General features: G+C 51.0%; 1 protein-coding gene across 19 annotated transcripts in view; it reads right to left on the reverse strand.

Annotated features, from left to right (window-relative positions):
- The window catches only part of ANKS1A (ankyrin repeat and sterile alpha motif domain containing 1A), a 1389901-nt gene that overhangs the window by 596189 nt on the left and 778157 nt on the right, over positions 1-15555 (reverse strand). The gene's annotated exons all lie outside the window — the stretch shown is intronic.

Consider the following 15555-nt stretch of genomic DNA (forward strand, 5'->3'; position numbering starts at 1 on the left):
GTTCCATCTCTGAGAGAACTTTCTCAGTGGCATGTTTCTTTTTCCAGAGATAAGGAAGTTAACTCACTCTCTCCAAACTGAAATGCTTCAGTTCTCAGCGCTGTTTTCAAATCATTGATAGTGGAAAGTTAAAACAAATGGGGTTGTCACACTGCTCCTACTTCTGGCGACCACTACAAGTACCTTATTATGCAAGTCAAGATAAAACAGAGAAAACAATGTAATGCGTGAGCTTTGTACAATGTGCAATTACAATGACTCCTCACACACCACCGCACCCTACAGATCCCCCGCCGCTGCTGGGGCAAAGTCACCGAAGAACAACTGCAGACAAGCCTCGCACTCAACCCACCGACCAACCCCACCAACCCCGACGATGGTGCACTCACCCTCGGACGCTGGATGAACGACTGCGCCAACACCCTAGCCCCGCTGAAAATGCCCGCCAACAGAGACACCAGCAAAAGAGCCAGCTGGGTCACCCCGGAACTCCTCACTTCAAAGCGCACCTGCCGGAAATTGGAGAACATATGGCACAGCAACAAGACGCCGGACAGCCGCGCTGCCCACAAAGACGCCATCCGCAACCACCACCACCACCTCATCAGGAACGCCAAAAGGACCTCCTTCTCAGACCGCCTTGACAACAACGCACACAACAGCAAGGAGCTCTTCAACATTGTGAAGGAACTCTCCAACCCCAGCTCCAGCGCCAACGACATCCCGCCATCGCAAGCCCTATGCGACTCCCTCGCCACCTTCTTTCACCGCAAGATCACTGACATCCAGGACAGCTTCAACCCCCGGACAACCCCTACAGGCCTCGTCACGCCAGACCCACCGCACCCCACCAACCACGACTCCCAGACAACCTGGGCCAACGTGAGCATCGAGGACACAATTAAGACCATGGGCACAATCCACTCCAGATCCCCGTCCGACCCTCTCCCACACCACATCTTCAACAAAGCCGGCAGGTCCATCGCACCCCACCTGCGCAACATTATCAACCTCTCCTTCGAGACCGCTACCTTCCCTGAGAACTGGAAGCACGCAGAGATCAACGCCGTACTGAAGAAACCCAAGGCGGATCCGAGCGACCTCAAGAACCTCCGGCCCATCTCCCTGCTTCCGTTCCCAGCAAAGGTCATCGAGAAGATAGTTAACATCCAGCTCTCCCGTCACCTCGAAGACAACAACATCCTGGACCTCTCCCAATCAGGTTTCCGCAGCAACCACAGCACCGAGACCGCCCTCATCGACGGCACAGACGACATCAGGATCGTACTAGGCAACGGTGAGATGGCGGCCCTCATCCTCCTGGATCTCTCCGCCGCCTTCGACACCGTCTGCCACGGCACACTATGCACGCGCCTCCACGACGCAGGGATCCGTGACATCAGAAAGTCCGCCTCCCCCGTTCCGATCCGAAGCCTCCGAGATCATCTGCGGCGTCCCACAAGGTTCCTCCCTCAGCCCGACGCTGTTCAACATCTACATGGCACCACTAGCACGCATCGCCCGACAGCACGACCTCAACATAATCTACGCCGACGACACCCAGCTGATCCTCTCCCTCACCAAGGACCCTCTCACCGCCAAATCCAACCTCCACCAGGGAATGAAGGCAGTCGCCGACTGGATGAAGGAAAGCCGTCTTAAGCTGAACTCAGACAAGACGGAGATCCTCATCCTCGGGCCCAACCCCTCAGCATGAGACGACTCCTGGTGGCCCGCATCACTGGGGACACTCCCCGGCCCCTACCAACCACGCACGCAACCTGGGAGTCATCCTCAACTCAAAACTCACCATGATCAAACAAGTCAATGCAGTCTCCTTCACCTGCTTCAACACCCTCCGCATGCTCCGCAAAATCTACAGATGGATCCCGACAAACACGAGGAAAACAGTCACCCACGCCCCAGCCTGCAGCAGACTCGACTACGGAAACGCTCTCTACGCCGGAGCCTCGTCCAAGCTCATCAACAGACTGCAAAGAATCCAGAACACCTCTGCACGCCTGATCCTCGACATCCCGCGCCGCGACCACATCACCCCCCACCTGAGGAACCTACATTGGCTCCCCGTCGACAGAAGGATCTCCTTCAAGCTCCTGATCCACGCATACAAGGCACTCCACAAAACCGGCCCAGCCTACCTCAACAGCCGACTCTCCTTCTACGTACCCAACAGGAAACACGCCCTGGCCACGGTCCCGCGCATCTGTAGAGCCACATCCGGAGGCAGGTCCTTCTCCCACCGCGCCGCCAAGACCTGGAACACCCTCCCCCTCAACCTACGACAAACCGAAGACCTGCTAACCTTCAGGAGACAACTCAAGACCTGGCTCTTCGACCAGTAGTTGCAGCTCCTCTCCCCCCCGCAGCACCTTGAAACCCTCACGGGTATGTAGTGCGCTTTACAAATGATTTGATTGATTGATTGATTGATTGACCAAGATTTTGTGAGAAAGAGATGGAAAAGTTTGGGTCTCATAACAGATTGCATAACAAATAATCCTGGTTTACTTCCTGATTTGAATGAACGCTCTCAGGAAATGAGTCGCGCCTTTTATGTCAAGTAAGGGTAGACATTCACATGGCAGCCAAGTTTCAAAATGTTAAACTGGGGGAATATGGTGTAGACAGCAACAGATTGTCCGAAAACGGGACATACATGCATGTGGTCGGTCATTCATTAGCCATCCGAATTACACCTGAGGCGATATGATACCTCAACACCACTGTTATCTACACAAAGCTGAGCAGGTATAAGTGAGAGGTAAAAAAGAATGTATGCAATACAATTATTAATTTCGCTATGCAAGATGCCGCGCTGATCGCTACTGTGCGCTTTAACACTACAGCAGAGTAATTAATAACAGAGCTCTTTCCAAATCAACTGGTTAAAGACTTGAGAGGCTGGCAGCCGAGGAGCTCTTTTCACAGTTGTTATTTAGGCACTTGGTACTCCTCACCGTGTTGGAGCGTCGCACACTGAAGCACTTAGGCCTAGAGGTGGGTAGGCAACTTATATCTGGGGCCGGGCTCTGGGTCAGCTCCAGGTTCTCGTGGAACCTCGAGCCCAAACAAGCCAAGTTTTCACATGGTTCTGTCTGCCACCTTCGCTCTACCGTAGCTCACAAAGTTTAAAACAAAGCATTAACAGTTGTGGTAAAAAGAAAACCGATGCCCCTTTAGTGGTTGACTTGTACAAAGTGAAACCAGAAAGCCCGGGATGAATCTCAGCTTCCCCACTTAACCACACTGTATTCTCAGGCAAATATTTTTTATCATCCCCCTTTCTTCATTACCTCTCAATATAAACCTATAATGTAACTTATTAATGTCAAACCTGTCTCATGTCAAAGAAATGCACTATTTTAATTTTGAAGAGAATGTACTATATTTTGAATGACGGTAACATTTCCAGGGCTCGGCTCGTGCAAGAGCTCTAAGCCAACCCAGACCCTTGCTCGACACTCCCCTGTTAATTTGTTGGCGTGCCACTGTCCACCTCTACTTAGACCCAAGGCTGGAACGTCGAAGACCGACCCACTGATAACACACATCATCCACAGGCACAGAACGGAAAACATCAGTGTTGACTTAAATCATTTATTTTAAGGACTGGATACCCCCTCCCATCCCATGAGCCCGTCAACTGTACTGCACATGAAACCATCTGGTGGGGCCTTAGTCAGGATACCCCGGCCTCACAAGAGCTCAAAAGCTCGGCAGTTCTGACATGAGTTAAACACCTCGTGGCAGCAGCATGTGTCAGTTCACCACTGCTGACCGAGAGGTTAAGGGCAGAGCGTGTTTCTGTCACTCGCCAAAAGAACAGCTTGGAGCAGAAGTTGGCCGTCTGTAGGGGGGTGGGTTTCTTGTCACTGGCTGTGGCTTCCATGCTCCATGCTCCTTTAGCAAGAGCAGCAGCCCGGTCAGCTGTAGTGTACCAAGCAGCGAGGGAACAGGGAAGTGTTTACTTTACACACAACTAGCCCCGGAGAGGCAGCCAGGAGAGCCACCAGTTCCTGTCTCAATGCTCTGAGATTAACGTCCCTTCTCAGAGGTTGTTTTCCTTTGGGGAATGCTCTCTCTGGGGCCCCCACCCTTGTTCCGGACTCTGACTGAAGAGAAACAATGCAAGTTGTTTCATTATTTCTCTTCAGTCCCGGGACAGCGGAAAGAGCTCCGAGCAGGCTGCTTTAGAGGCTGCTTTAGTGCAAGAGACATACAGCTCGCTTCAGATGAGCTGAGGGTCCCCCTTCACATACTGAAGTCTGGGGGCCCCCCCGCACCGCGGGGGCTGCGGGGGTGTTTGTTACGCCCCTGCTGGTGGTCGCCAGTAGGTAGTTATAGTTAGGACCTATTTTCCATAGGAAATCCGCAACATTCTATTCCCAATAAGTCTGGCGCCGGTTGACGAATCTTCGCGAAATTTTCCAAACTTTTGGCCAGCTCCGGTCCGCTCCTATCCAGAAAGTTTCGTTGCGATTCGTCAAGCGGGGGCCGAGAAAAAAGGGGGGTCCCAAAACGCGTTTTCCCCATGCAATTTCCCATAGGACCTGTTGACGCAGCTACAGCCCGAACTGCTGAACGGGGGAAAATCTGAAAAAATTAATGGGGGCCCCAGGGGGGCCTCCCAGCCCCGGGGACCGCTACCCTCTGGGGCTAGAAAATAGACAGGGTGGGGATGCTGAACGGCCCCCCCCCAAGCCCCGCGGACCACCACCCCTCCTGGAGCCCTCGAGGGCCCTGGGGACCGCCACCCCCCAGGGCCGGCTCCTACAGTGTCCTGGGGTGCCCACCCCCAGGACACTGTTTGCTATGAGCAAACTTTGTTTGGATTTTGAAAGAGAGAGCAGGGAAACCTGCTCTCTTTTTCAAAATCCAAATGATATTGCTTTTCCACACGGGGAGCTACATGTCAGCAGCTCCCCATGTGGAAAAGCAATGCCGGCTCCCGAAGGACGCGGGGAGCCGGCTGGGACCGTGGGGGCATTGGAGCTCCCCCCACGGTCCCCAACGTTTTTTAATAAACCCCGGGGGATGGGGTCCCCGGGTATAATAAAAATTAGTGATTGGGGCTATTTTTTTTTTTTTTTACAGTAAAATTAAAATGCGTTGGGTGTCCGATTTCTCTCGCGTAGGGTGCGCGACTCCAAGGAAAAAATAGTAAAACAAATATAACCAAGTATTAAAAATAGTTTAAAAAAATATTTTAAAAAATATTAAAAATAGTTTTTAAAAAATACATCATTAAAAACAAATATTTTTTATTTTTCAAAGAATTGGAAAAAAAAACTTTTAAAAATGGTGAAAAACAATTAAAGGAATTGATACACTGAAATATAAAGATTTAGAAATCCTATGAAAATCATTAAACATCATAGCTTTAGAGATAAGTTATAGATAGGAATTAGCATTTAAAAAACCTTTGAAATTCACTTAAAAAAACCATAGGTTTCAGGTATGTTATGGTTAGGAAATAGCATTTAAAAAACCTTTGAAATTCACTGAAAAAACCATAGGTTTCAGGCACGTTATAGTTAGGAATTAGCATTTAAAAAACCTTAGAAATTCACTTAAAAAAACATAGGTTTCAGGGGCGCTATAGTTAGCTGGACATTTCCCTCGTACAAGACCCTAGAAATTCCCCCGTTATAGTTAGTTCAGCTAACTATAACTCGCGCCCCCGCAATGCACTGCTGATGACGTCACATATTACATCACTCATGACATGGTCAGTGACATCACTGATGACGTCATTCATGTGATCATTTGATGCTTCTTGTCACACCCTAATATAACCTTTGATACACCCACTCTAAATTACATACTGCCACTCTCAAAACCATAGACACTCCAACACCAATAAGTACATACCCCATCACAGAGTCTTGCGTCTAAACACCCATCCACTTACTCACCTGTACAGTCACTCATACTTATGGTCACTCAGTACAGGACTATCGTATGCACTCATACACCTATATAGACACTCCCACACCGCTACTCATCCATAGAGTTACTCACACACATACTCAGTCATGCAAGTAATTAATCACACTGCCATTTACTCACCTATACAGTTATACACACACAAGGTCAATTACTCATACAAATACTAGCACATTCTTATGGTCACATTCTTATGGTCTTATACAATCAATGATACAAGCACACACTCATCCATACAGCCACTCACACTATCATACACACTTAGTTATAGTCATTTCTGTACTCCAACATACATATATACTGCCGTTCACATATGTAGTAAATTACACATGTACTGATGAAATATATATTCACACACTAACACAACCATACAGATATTCACCCACCCATACAGTCCATTACAGACCTAGTGTTGAAACCATGCACCCAGTGAACCACCCACTGACACATTATGCACAGAGTCACACACATCCCACCCACACAAACGCTCAGGTACCCATACAGATACTCAGACACTCAGACAACCAATCAATAACTTATGTAGACATTCATGTACCTATTCACAAAACCATGCATCCGGTTACACACCAACAGACAAACGCATACAGTCATTCACACAGTTTACACACTAACCCATGCATTCAGTAAGATACATTTAATGACTCACTTATAGAGTCAGTCACGCACCTACAAAATCATCCATTCACACACTTATACACTCACTCATTCTTCAATATGCCTTTCCCTATATATAATAAACATATTTAAAGTTTATAGAAACAGACACTGGATGATGTCATCAGTGATGTCACTGACCATGTCATGAGTGATGTAATATGTGACGTCATCAGCAGTGCATTGCACGGCGCGAGTTATAGTTAGCTGAACTAACTATAACAGGGGAATTTCTAGGGTTTTGTACGAGGGAAATGTCCAGCTAACTATAACGCCCCTGAAACCTATGTTTTTTTCAGTGAATATATATATAGATGTAATGTATGAATATAAACATATACAGAATTCACACTGTACAATAATAGATGCCAAAGAAGGGTACATACAATGATCAGAACAGCGGCCATGGGCTGAAGGTGAGACAATGGCAAACTGCAAACCAGCACCTTGGCATCGTCTAAAGGGAGAGGGTGGGGCGGAAGTACACACGCCAGAGAGCCAAAGGAGCAGACAAACAGCACTACCAACAGAATGGTACAGTTAGGCAGTCAAGAGACAACTGAAAAGAAAACCACAGGGGAGAAACAAATAAAGAAATAAAGACCACAGTGGAGGACCGGAAAAAGGGACAGAGGTGGATGGGGCCAACACATGGGAACAATGTGGTTGAGGATCCTGATGCCAAGATCTTACTCAGTAACCAATTTGTACAAGGGAGACGAGCAGCCAGGTGTGAGAACTGCAAATACGCTTGCAAAAAGTGGAGGGAATTCCCCAGAAAAGAATCCTAAGGGATCACAACTTCTGTATGATCTAACCTGGAGTGTACAGGCATGGAACCCATGTCCGAGAAGAACGGAAGAGGAACAATCACCTTATACCTTCAAAAAGTGCAGAGGGCACACCTGAAGAACAGCCTGGCCAGTAACGAAAGGTTGGTGTTCGCCTCAAGGGTGTAATGGAAATGGCTCTAATCAAAAAGTAAAAGCAACCACAGCTCTGCGCAAGGCAGAAGCAGAAGAAAAACAGGCCATGCAAGCCACAGTAGAGATAAGGAGGCCGAGTGGGCCACTCATGCCAAGATACAGACAAGGGATGACCACAAGGAACCTAAGAGAGAAAATGGTGTGGACAGGGGCTTGTCTCACCCGTGTATAGCGAGAACTAGTACAAGAAGCAATAACGCCTGAAGATAGAAAGAAGGAACACCACTCAGGGCAGACACAGACAAAGAACAGTAAGCCAAAAAACATGCCCCTTCCATTGCATCTGCTAGGAAAGAAAGGCATCAACAGAGTAGAAGGGAAGAGCCAGTGTGGAAAAACACTCAAAGGAGCGGCAGGGCAAAGCATACAAGAAGGCCCCTGTGCACCATCTGCCTACTCGCAGCAGTGCACCAAGCACAGCATGTGGAGTCATCTATACGGTGTACGACGGCATCAGAAACATGTTAACGAATACCTGTAAGCCATACAGACTAAGTACCCTGTCGGATAAGGAATACGACAACAGTGTATTTGTACAATACCATGAAAACACCCCAATCAGAACCTGAGTAGAAAGCAAAGAAGACTGTGCAGCCACCGGCGTGGACACCAACAGGTTCAGAAACTAAGATGTGTCCCACAGAGCACCCTGGGACCACAATCTACCATTGACAGGGTAGAATGCAGAAGAACAAGTTACTTACCTTCGGTAACGATATATCTGTAAGAAACATTAGTTAAGATTCCTCACCATAGAATATCCCCAGGAGTTAGACTGGATCCAGAAAGATTTTTCGTCAGCAATACCCTTGCGCGTTGCTAGGCGTCGTCTGCGGCTCCACGTCCGTCGTCATCGCCGGGATGACGTCGGAGTACTTAGACGCCGCCCTCGCGCGCTGACGTCAGTTCTTGTACATAGCTTTCCGCGCCAGGAACGCAGAGCCATTCAAGAGACAGACACTGGTGCCAAAAATTCTAGGGCCCTGAAAGGGATGACCTCAACCCTAGATAAAGGTTCACAGAACGGGGAGGATGGGTGGGGCGGTGAGGAATCGAACTAACTAATGTTTCTTACAGATCTATTGTTACCGAAGGTAAGTAACAGAACGGCCAAAGAAGCAGTCTCTCCGGACTTGGCTGTCCCGGCAATAATGTTTGGCAAACATGTGCAGCGAGGCCCATGTTGCTGCCTGACAAATGTCCTGCGAGGGGACTCCCCGGGCCCAGGGCTGTGGTCGCCGCTGTGGCCCGAGTGAAATGGGCCCTCAGCCCTACAGGAGGTTGCTTTTTAGCTAAGGAATACCAGGCCCTGATACACAAAACGACCAACCGAGAGAGGGTTCGCTTGTGTACCGCCCGCCCGCCCCTTCTTAGCGCCCACGTAGCCAATAAAGAGTTGGTTGTCCACCCGGAACTGTTTAATGCGGCCCAGATAGAAGGACAGCGCCCGTTTTGGGTCCAGACGGTGGAGCCTCTCTTCCTCTTTCGAGGGATGCGGAGGCGGAAAGAAGGTGGCCAGTGTAACAGACTGGCCGATGTGAAAGGCAGTTACCACCTTAGGGAGAAAGGAAGGACAAGTCCTTAGAACAACTTTGTCCGCATGGACAGAAAGGAAAGGAGGCTTAGAAGAGAGAGCCTGGCGCTCACTCACCCTTCTAGCAGAGGTGATGGCAACCAGGAAAGCAGTCTTAAGCGTCAGCAGATGAAGGGGACAATTATGAAGTGGCTCAAAGGGAGCGCACATCAGATAGGTCAATACTAGATTCAAATCCCACTGAGGCATTACGAAAGGGACAGGAGGGAACATGTGGGTAATGCCCTTAAAGAATCGAGAAACAGGGGATTTAAAAAGAGAAGGCTGATCAGAAAGCCGTAAGAAAGCAGAAATAGCCGAAAGGTATCCTTTGAGGGTGCCCAGAGCAGAGCCCTGCTTGACCAGGGAAAGAAGAAAGAGGAGAACCTCAGAAAGAGGGGCAGAGAGGGGATCCACAGCCTTTGCTGTGCACCATGCCACAAATTTGCTGTGCCTACAGGCGTATACCGATTTTGTGGAGGGACGCCTGGCTGCCAAAATAACATTACAGACTTCAGGAGGCAAGTCAAATGGCATCAACTGTCGCCGCTCAATCTCCACGCATGGAGGTGGAGGCTGGACAGGTTCGGGTGGAGGACCGTCCCCTGCTGCTGCGACAGAAGGTCCTCCTGAAGAGGCAGTTGGATTGGGGATCGATCGATAGACTGAGTAGCTCGGGATACCAGTAACTTCGTGCCCAATCCGGAGCCACAAGGATGTCTTGGGCCCGGTCACGCCTGATCTTCTTCAGCACTGGGCAGAAGTGGTATAGGCGGAAAGGCGTACAACAGACCGCAACTCCACTCACGACGAAAAGCGTCTCCGAGCGAGCGCCGCCTTGGAAATTCTAACGCGCAGAACTGCTGACATTGCGCTTTCTCTTCGGTGGCGAATAGATCTAATCAAGGCTCTCCCCACTGCAGAAAGAGGCCTTGCGCCACATCAGAGTTCAGACGCCATTCGTGATCCATCATGCACCGGCGGCTGAGTTCGTCTGCTCTGGCGCTCAGAGAGCCCGCCAGATGTTGAACCACCAGGGTGATGCCCTGATGTTCCAGCCATGTCCAGAGGCGCAGAGCCTCCTGACAAAGGGTCCACGACCCCATCCCATTTGTTGCAATACCACATGGCAGTGGTGTTGTCCGTGAACACCTGCACTACACCTCCCCGGACAGAGGGAAGGAATGCCTTCAGTGTAAGTCGGATCGCCCGCAGCTCCAGAAAGTTGATATGGAGCCGGGACTCCGGCGGAGACCAGAGGCCTCTGATCTCCGCCTCTCCCATGTGGCCCCCCCATCCCAGGAGGGACGCATCCGTCACTACTACATGCTCCGGTTGGGGTAGGGAGAGGGATCTGCCACTGACCCAATCGCGGTCCATGAGCCACAACTGCAACTGTCTGGCAGTGCCATCCGAGATCAAGACATGGTCAGACAGGTTGCCCCGATGCTGAGCCCACTGAAACTTCAGGTCCCACTGCAGAGCCCGCATTCGCCATCTGGAGTGATGCACTAACAGGATGCAGGAGGCCATCAGACCCAGAAGCCGCAGCACCAACCTGACCGAAACCCGGGATAGAGGCCGAAAGATTTGAATGAGAGCCTGAATATCCCGGCCCCGCTGTTCCGGAGGATAGACCAGGAACTGTGCCGAGTCCAGAACCGCTCCGATGAAGAGGAGCTTCTGGGAGGGACTCAGATGCGACTTCAGCACATTGATGGAGAACCCCAGCAAATGTAAGAGGTCGGCTGTAGTCTGGAGATGGGAGACGACTGCCTGGGGCGAGCCCGCCTTCAACAACCAGTCGTTGAGATAGGGGAAGACTGGAACCCCTAATCTGCGCAGGTGAGCTGCGACCACCGCCATCACTTTCGTGAACATCCGAGGGGCACTGGTGAGGCCGAAGGGGAGCACGGTAAACTGAAAGTGCTCGTGGCCTACCGTGAACCGCAGGTAACACCGGTGGGCCGGCAGGATGGGGATGTGGAAATAAGCGTCCTGCAAGTCCAACACTACCATTCAGTCTCCAGGGTCTAGGGCAGCCAGAACCTGAGCTAAGATGAGCATCTTGAATTTCTCCTTCCGGAGGAAGGCGTTGACGCTCCTGAGGTCCAAGTTAGGGCGTAGGCCCCCTTTGCCCTTCTTGGGAACCAGAAAGTAGTGGGAGTAACAACCCCGACCTACTTCTGGGCCAGGAACGCGCTCAATACCCCCCTTGGCCAAGAGGGCCGTAACTTCCTCCTGCAGAAGTTGCAAGTGATCCCCCGACATGCAGTGGTACTGCGGTGGCATGGCTGGAGGGGTCGCCTCGAAGGGAAGGGTGTAGCCCCTTCGGACGATTTGCAGCACCCAGCTGTCCGATGTGATGGTACGCCAGTGGAGCAGGTGATGGCGAATTCTGACTCCCACTGTCATGGAATGGGCCTGAAAGCACAGACTAGGAGGGCTTTGAGGCGGGTGCTGCCGGGGTAGATGTGGATGGACCGGCTCTTTGTCCCCCTGCTCCGCTTCGGCGGAATCCACATCCGCGTTGAGGCAAGTTCTGCGGCCTGTGGCTAGACGGACGTAAGAGGGCGCCCCTTCCTTGGCCACGAAAGGGACGAAAAGTGGAAGTTTGCGGGCGCTGGGCCGAGAGGCCCAAGGACTTAGCCGTAGCCCTGGAGTCCTTAAAGCGCTCCAGCGCACTGTCCGCTTTGTGGCCAAAAAGGCGACTGCCATCGAAGGGCATGTCCATGAGGGTGCTCTGGACACCCCCAGAGAAACTCATGGACCTCAGCCAGGCATGGCGATGAATCGCCACCATGGTCGCCATTGCCCTGCCTAGCGAGTCCGTCGTGTCCAGTCCACATCGGATTGCATGCCATGCCGCATCCCGCCCCTCGGCAAGAGCCTGGGCGTGTCCGGGCCTCCTCCAGACACTGGGGCAGCAACGCCTCCACCATATCCCACAGGGAGTGGGAGTAACGGTCCAAAAGGCACGCGGTGTTGATAGACCGCAACCCCAAACTAAGGGAGGAGAACAGTTTCTTCCCAAACTGTTCCACACTTTTGGATTCCCGATCCGGGGGAGCGGACAGGAAGGAGGTCTAGGAGGTAGAGGCCTGGATAACCAGGCTCTCGGGCGTGGGATGCAAAGATAGAAAACTGGGGTCGCCCGGTGCAGGGCGGTGGCGCCGGGCCACGTTCTGGTCCACAGGAGGAACTGTGGAGGGCTTGGACCAGGTGCCCCTCAGAATGTCAGTCAGTGCTTCATTGAACTGCAGCAGAAGCTCCGAGGAGCTTGCTGGCGGTTGAAGCACTTCAGTGAGGAGATTAGTCCTCACGGCCACAGCAGGCAGCTCCAGCCAGAGGGCTTCGGCCGCCTTGCGCAGCACCACAGAAAATGTAGCACCTTCCTCCGAAGCCACGGACGGAGGAGAGATGAAGCCAGTGTCAGGGGAGGTATCAAGACCACTGGCATCCCCCAGTTCGTCTGCCCAGTCCTGAGATAACTGGCACTGCCGTGCCAGATGGTCCTCAGACCCTTCCCCGTCGTCTCCGTCATCCGATTCCTGGTATACAGGTGGAAGGATCGGAGCTGGGCGGAAGATGAACCAGTCACCCATCGGCGTCGGATACTGCACCGAATGGCGCCGCTCTGACGCCGGGCCCGGACTAAACCAGGGAACGGCATCATCCGAAGGCGGCGCCGAGGGTGGCACCAAAGGGGTCTACACCGGCGGAGGGGTCGTAAGGTCGACCGGCGCCAACCGGGATCCAGGCCTGGATCCCGCGGGGGCCTGCGGCGTCGGGACCAGAGTCGGCGCTGGAGCCGCCGGCTCGCAAGGCCTCCCAGTCGAGCCTGCGGGACCCGAAGGCACGCTGGCAGGTGTCGACGGCGGAGGCAGGCTCCTCATGGCCACGAGGAAGTCTCTGACCTCCGGAGTCGCGTCAGACCCAGGGACCGGAGGATATGGGGTCAGATGGGACTCCTGCGGCTCCGACGAAGCCGTGCGGGTGGTGCCACCCGAACCCTCAGCCGAGTCGCGCGACTGGCAAGGGGAGCCAGAAGAGCGATGACACCTCTTCGACTTATTGCTGTGCTTCGACTTACCGGAGTGCGAAGACTTCGACCCCGACGAGCGGTGATGACTGCGGCTCCGCAACCGGTCCCTTGGCCTCCTCCTCGACCAGGACCTTGAGCGGCGCGGAGCCGACTGCCATATCTCGAGCAGCTTGCGTGACCGCTCCCGCCTAGCCTTCGAGGTCAAGGTCCGGCAGTCGAGGCACGACACGGCATCGTGGTCAGCTCCAAGGCAATAGAGGCACCGGCGGTGGTGATCCGTGACCGACATCAGTCGGTGACAGGCGTCACAAGGTTTGAAGCCAGGCATCCCTACCGACACCAGAGTCGAGGTCGACTTGAAATGGAACCAAAAGAGTTCAAAAAAGTTTAGTCCACGCTTACTGGCGCGGAGAAAAGAAGAACTGAAGGCGGCGTCTAAGTACTCCGACGACGTCATCCCGGCGATCACGACCCCGACGACGGACGCGGAGCCGCAGACGACGCCTAGCGACGCGCAAGGGTATTGCTGACGAAACATCTTTCTGGATCCAGCCGGACGCCTGGGGATATTCTAAGGTGAGGAATCTAACTAACGTGTTTCTTTCAGATAGTAAATACGTGTCTGGGCAGGGCACCACTTAGACAGCATGTGGAGAGACAAGTGAAAAGAATAAGCCAACTGACACAGCCCTATAACGGTACACACAGAAGGGAATGCAGGAGACCATTCACAGCGAAGTACAGGGGGAGGGGATTGTATACAAAGACAGTATAGCAATCAGGTATTAAGATTTTGCTCCACTCCGACAATCCCGAAAACAGGGTAAAGAGGAGTCCGCTTGACAGCCAGACTGACCATTGAAAGGCATATCCACCAAGGCGGACTGAACAGCCTCAGAAAAAACAGAGGTATGTAGCCAGGCACGCCGGAGAAGAGCCACCAAAGGGCCATGGCCCATCCAACATAATCTGTGGTATTCATGTCACACAAATCAGTAATGTAGCCACCTGACGACCATCCTGGATCAGCTGAGAAAGTGTCCCAAGAGTCATCAGGAAAAGAGGGGAGAAGGCGTGAGACCGAATCCCACAGCACATGAGAAAAACGGCCCAAACACAAGCCATATTAAGGGACTATAAGGCTCTGCATTTTGGTCGTTCAGTGTAAGTGCAATTACAGTAGCTGGAGTATAAATACATTATTAAAAGGTCTAGTAAAATTATAGCCCTTGACAGAAGTGTTGTCACAGGTAGCCCTATAAACCTATTCCTGGTTCACAAGATAAACGCCCTCACAGTATGTCACTGCATGAGGCAAGTATATCTGCTGCCATCATTCCTTATTGAAACCAAAGAAGGCCCTCTACTCTGCCATTACATTAAATCTCCGGACAAAGACTGCCATCCCTGAACAGGCAGTATTTATTTTTATTAGAATCCACCAACTGAAGCAACTAGATATTTTAAGAAATTAGTTAGTGTAGCCACAACCTTATAAGACACTTAAAGGTTTTAGCTTAAATTCCTGAAGGAGTTATCATGCAATATTGCTGGGGTTTGACAGGAAATGCATCAGGTAAATATAAGATGCAGAAGATCACACAATTTGTTATTAAAAAATACATAGTTACCCGCGCATTTGCTCATTAACCACAGCAAGAGATCACAGGCTTAATGATGAAGATAATGGAAAAGCATGTGAGACTACAGGCAGCCATGCTCACACAGTTCATGAATGACTGCATGGGCTACAAATCATAGGCAATCAGCATGAGGCGTATGAGTAAGCAGTATGGCAATTTGCCTTGCTTTGCAGACATCCAAACCAGTTGGAGGACTGGATGAATAGCTTGTTGAAGCTCAATCTCACTTTATCAGAAAGTTAGGGTAACAGAGCCTCAGCTCTCACAAGATGAGTCTTTATACATATCTGTGCAAAAATAATTAAACAGCACATGTGACAGGCCACTTTGCTTGTCACATGTGCAGTTATGGTCCAGCTGCAAAATAAATTCACATTTTAAAAGATGAATAGGTTGTAAGTTGGTAGACATACTAAATACAGACTCATATTTTAAACAAGCAACGGAATTCAACCACAAGCAGCTGATAAACTATGTTAAGAAAACAATTCAATCCACAGCATAATTTCTTTAAAATGTCATCAGCATAGTATACATTAACGTTCAATTCAAACTTATTTTTTAGTTTTTCTACCTTTATCTACTAAATTGGTCTCCTGAAACACTGGCCACTGTCTTGCTCGTTCATAAGTTTGGAATTTGTGTTGGAAAGTTGGAAACTGATCT

This window comes from Triturus cristatus, chromosome 1_1, assembly GCF_964204655.1.
Source record: "Triturus cristatus chromosome 1_1, aTriCri1.1, whole genome shotgun sequence".
NCBI classification, from domain to species: domain Eukaryota; kingdom Metazoa; phylum Chordata; class Amphibia; order Caudata; family Salamandridae; genus Triturus; species Triturus cristatus.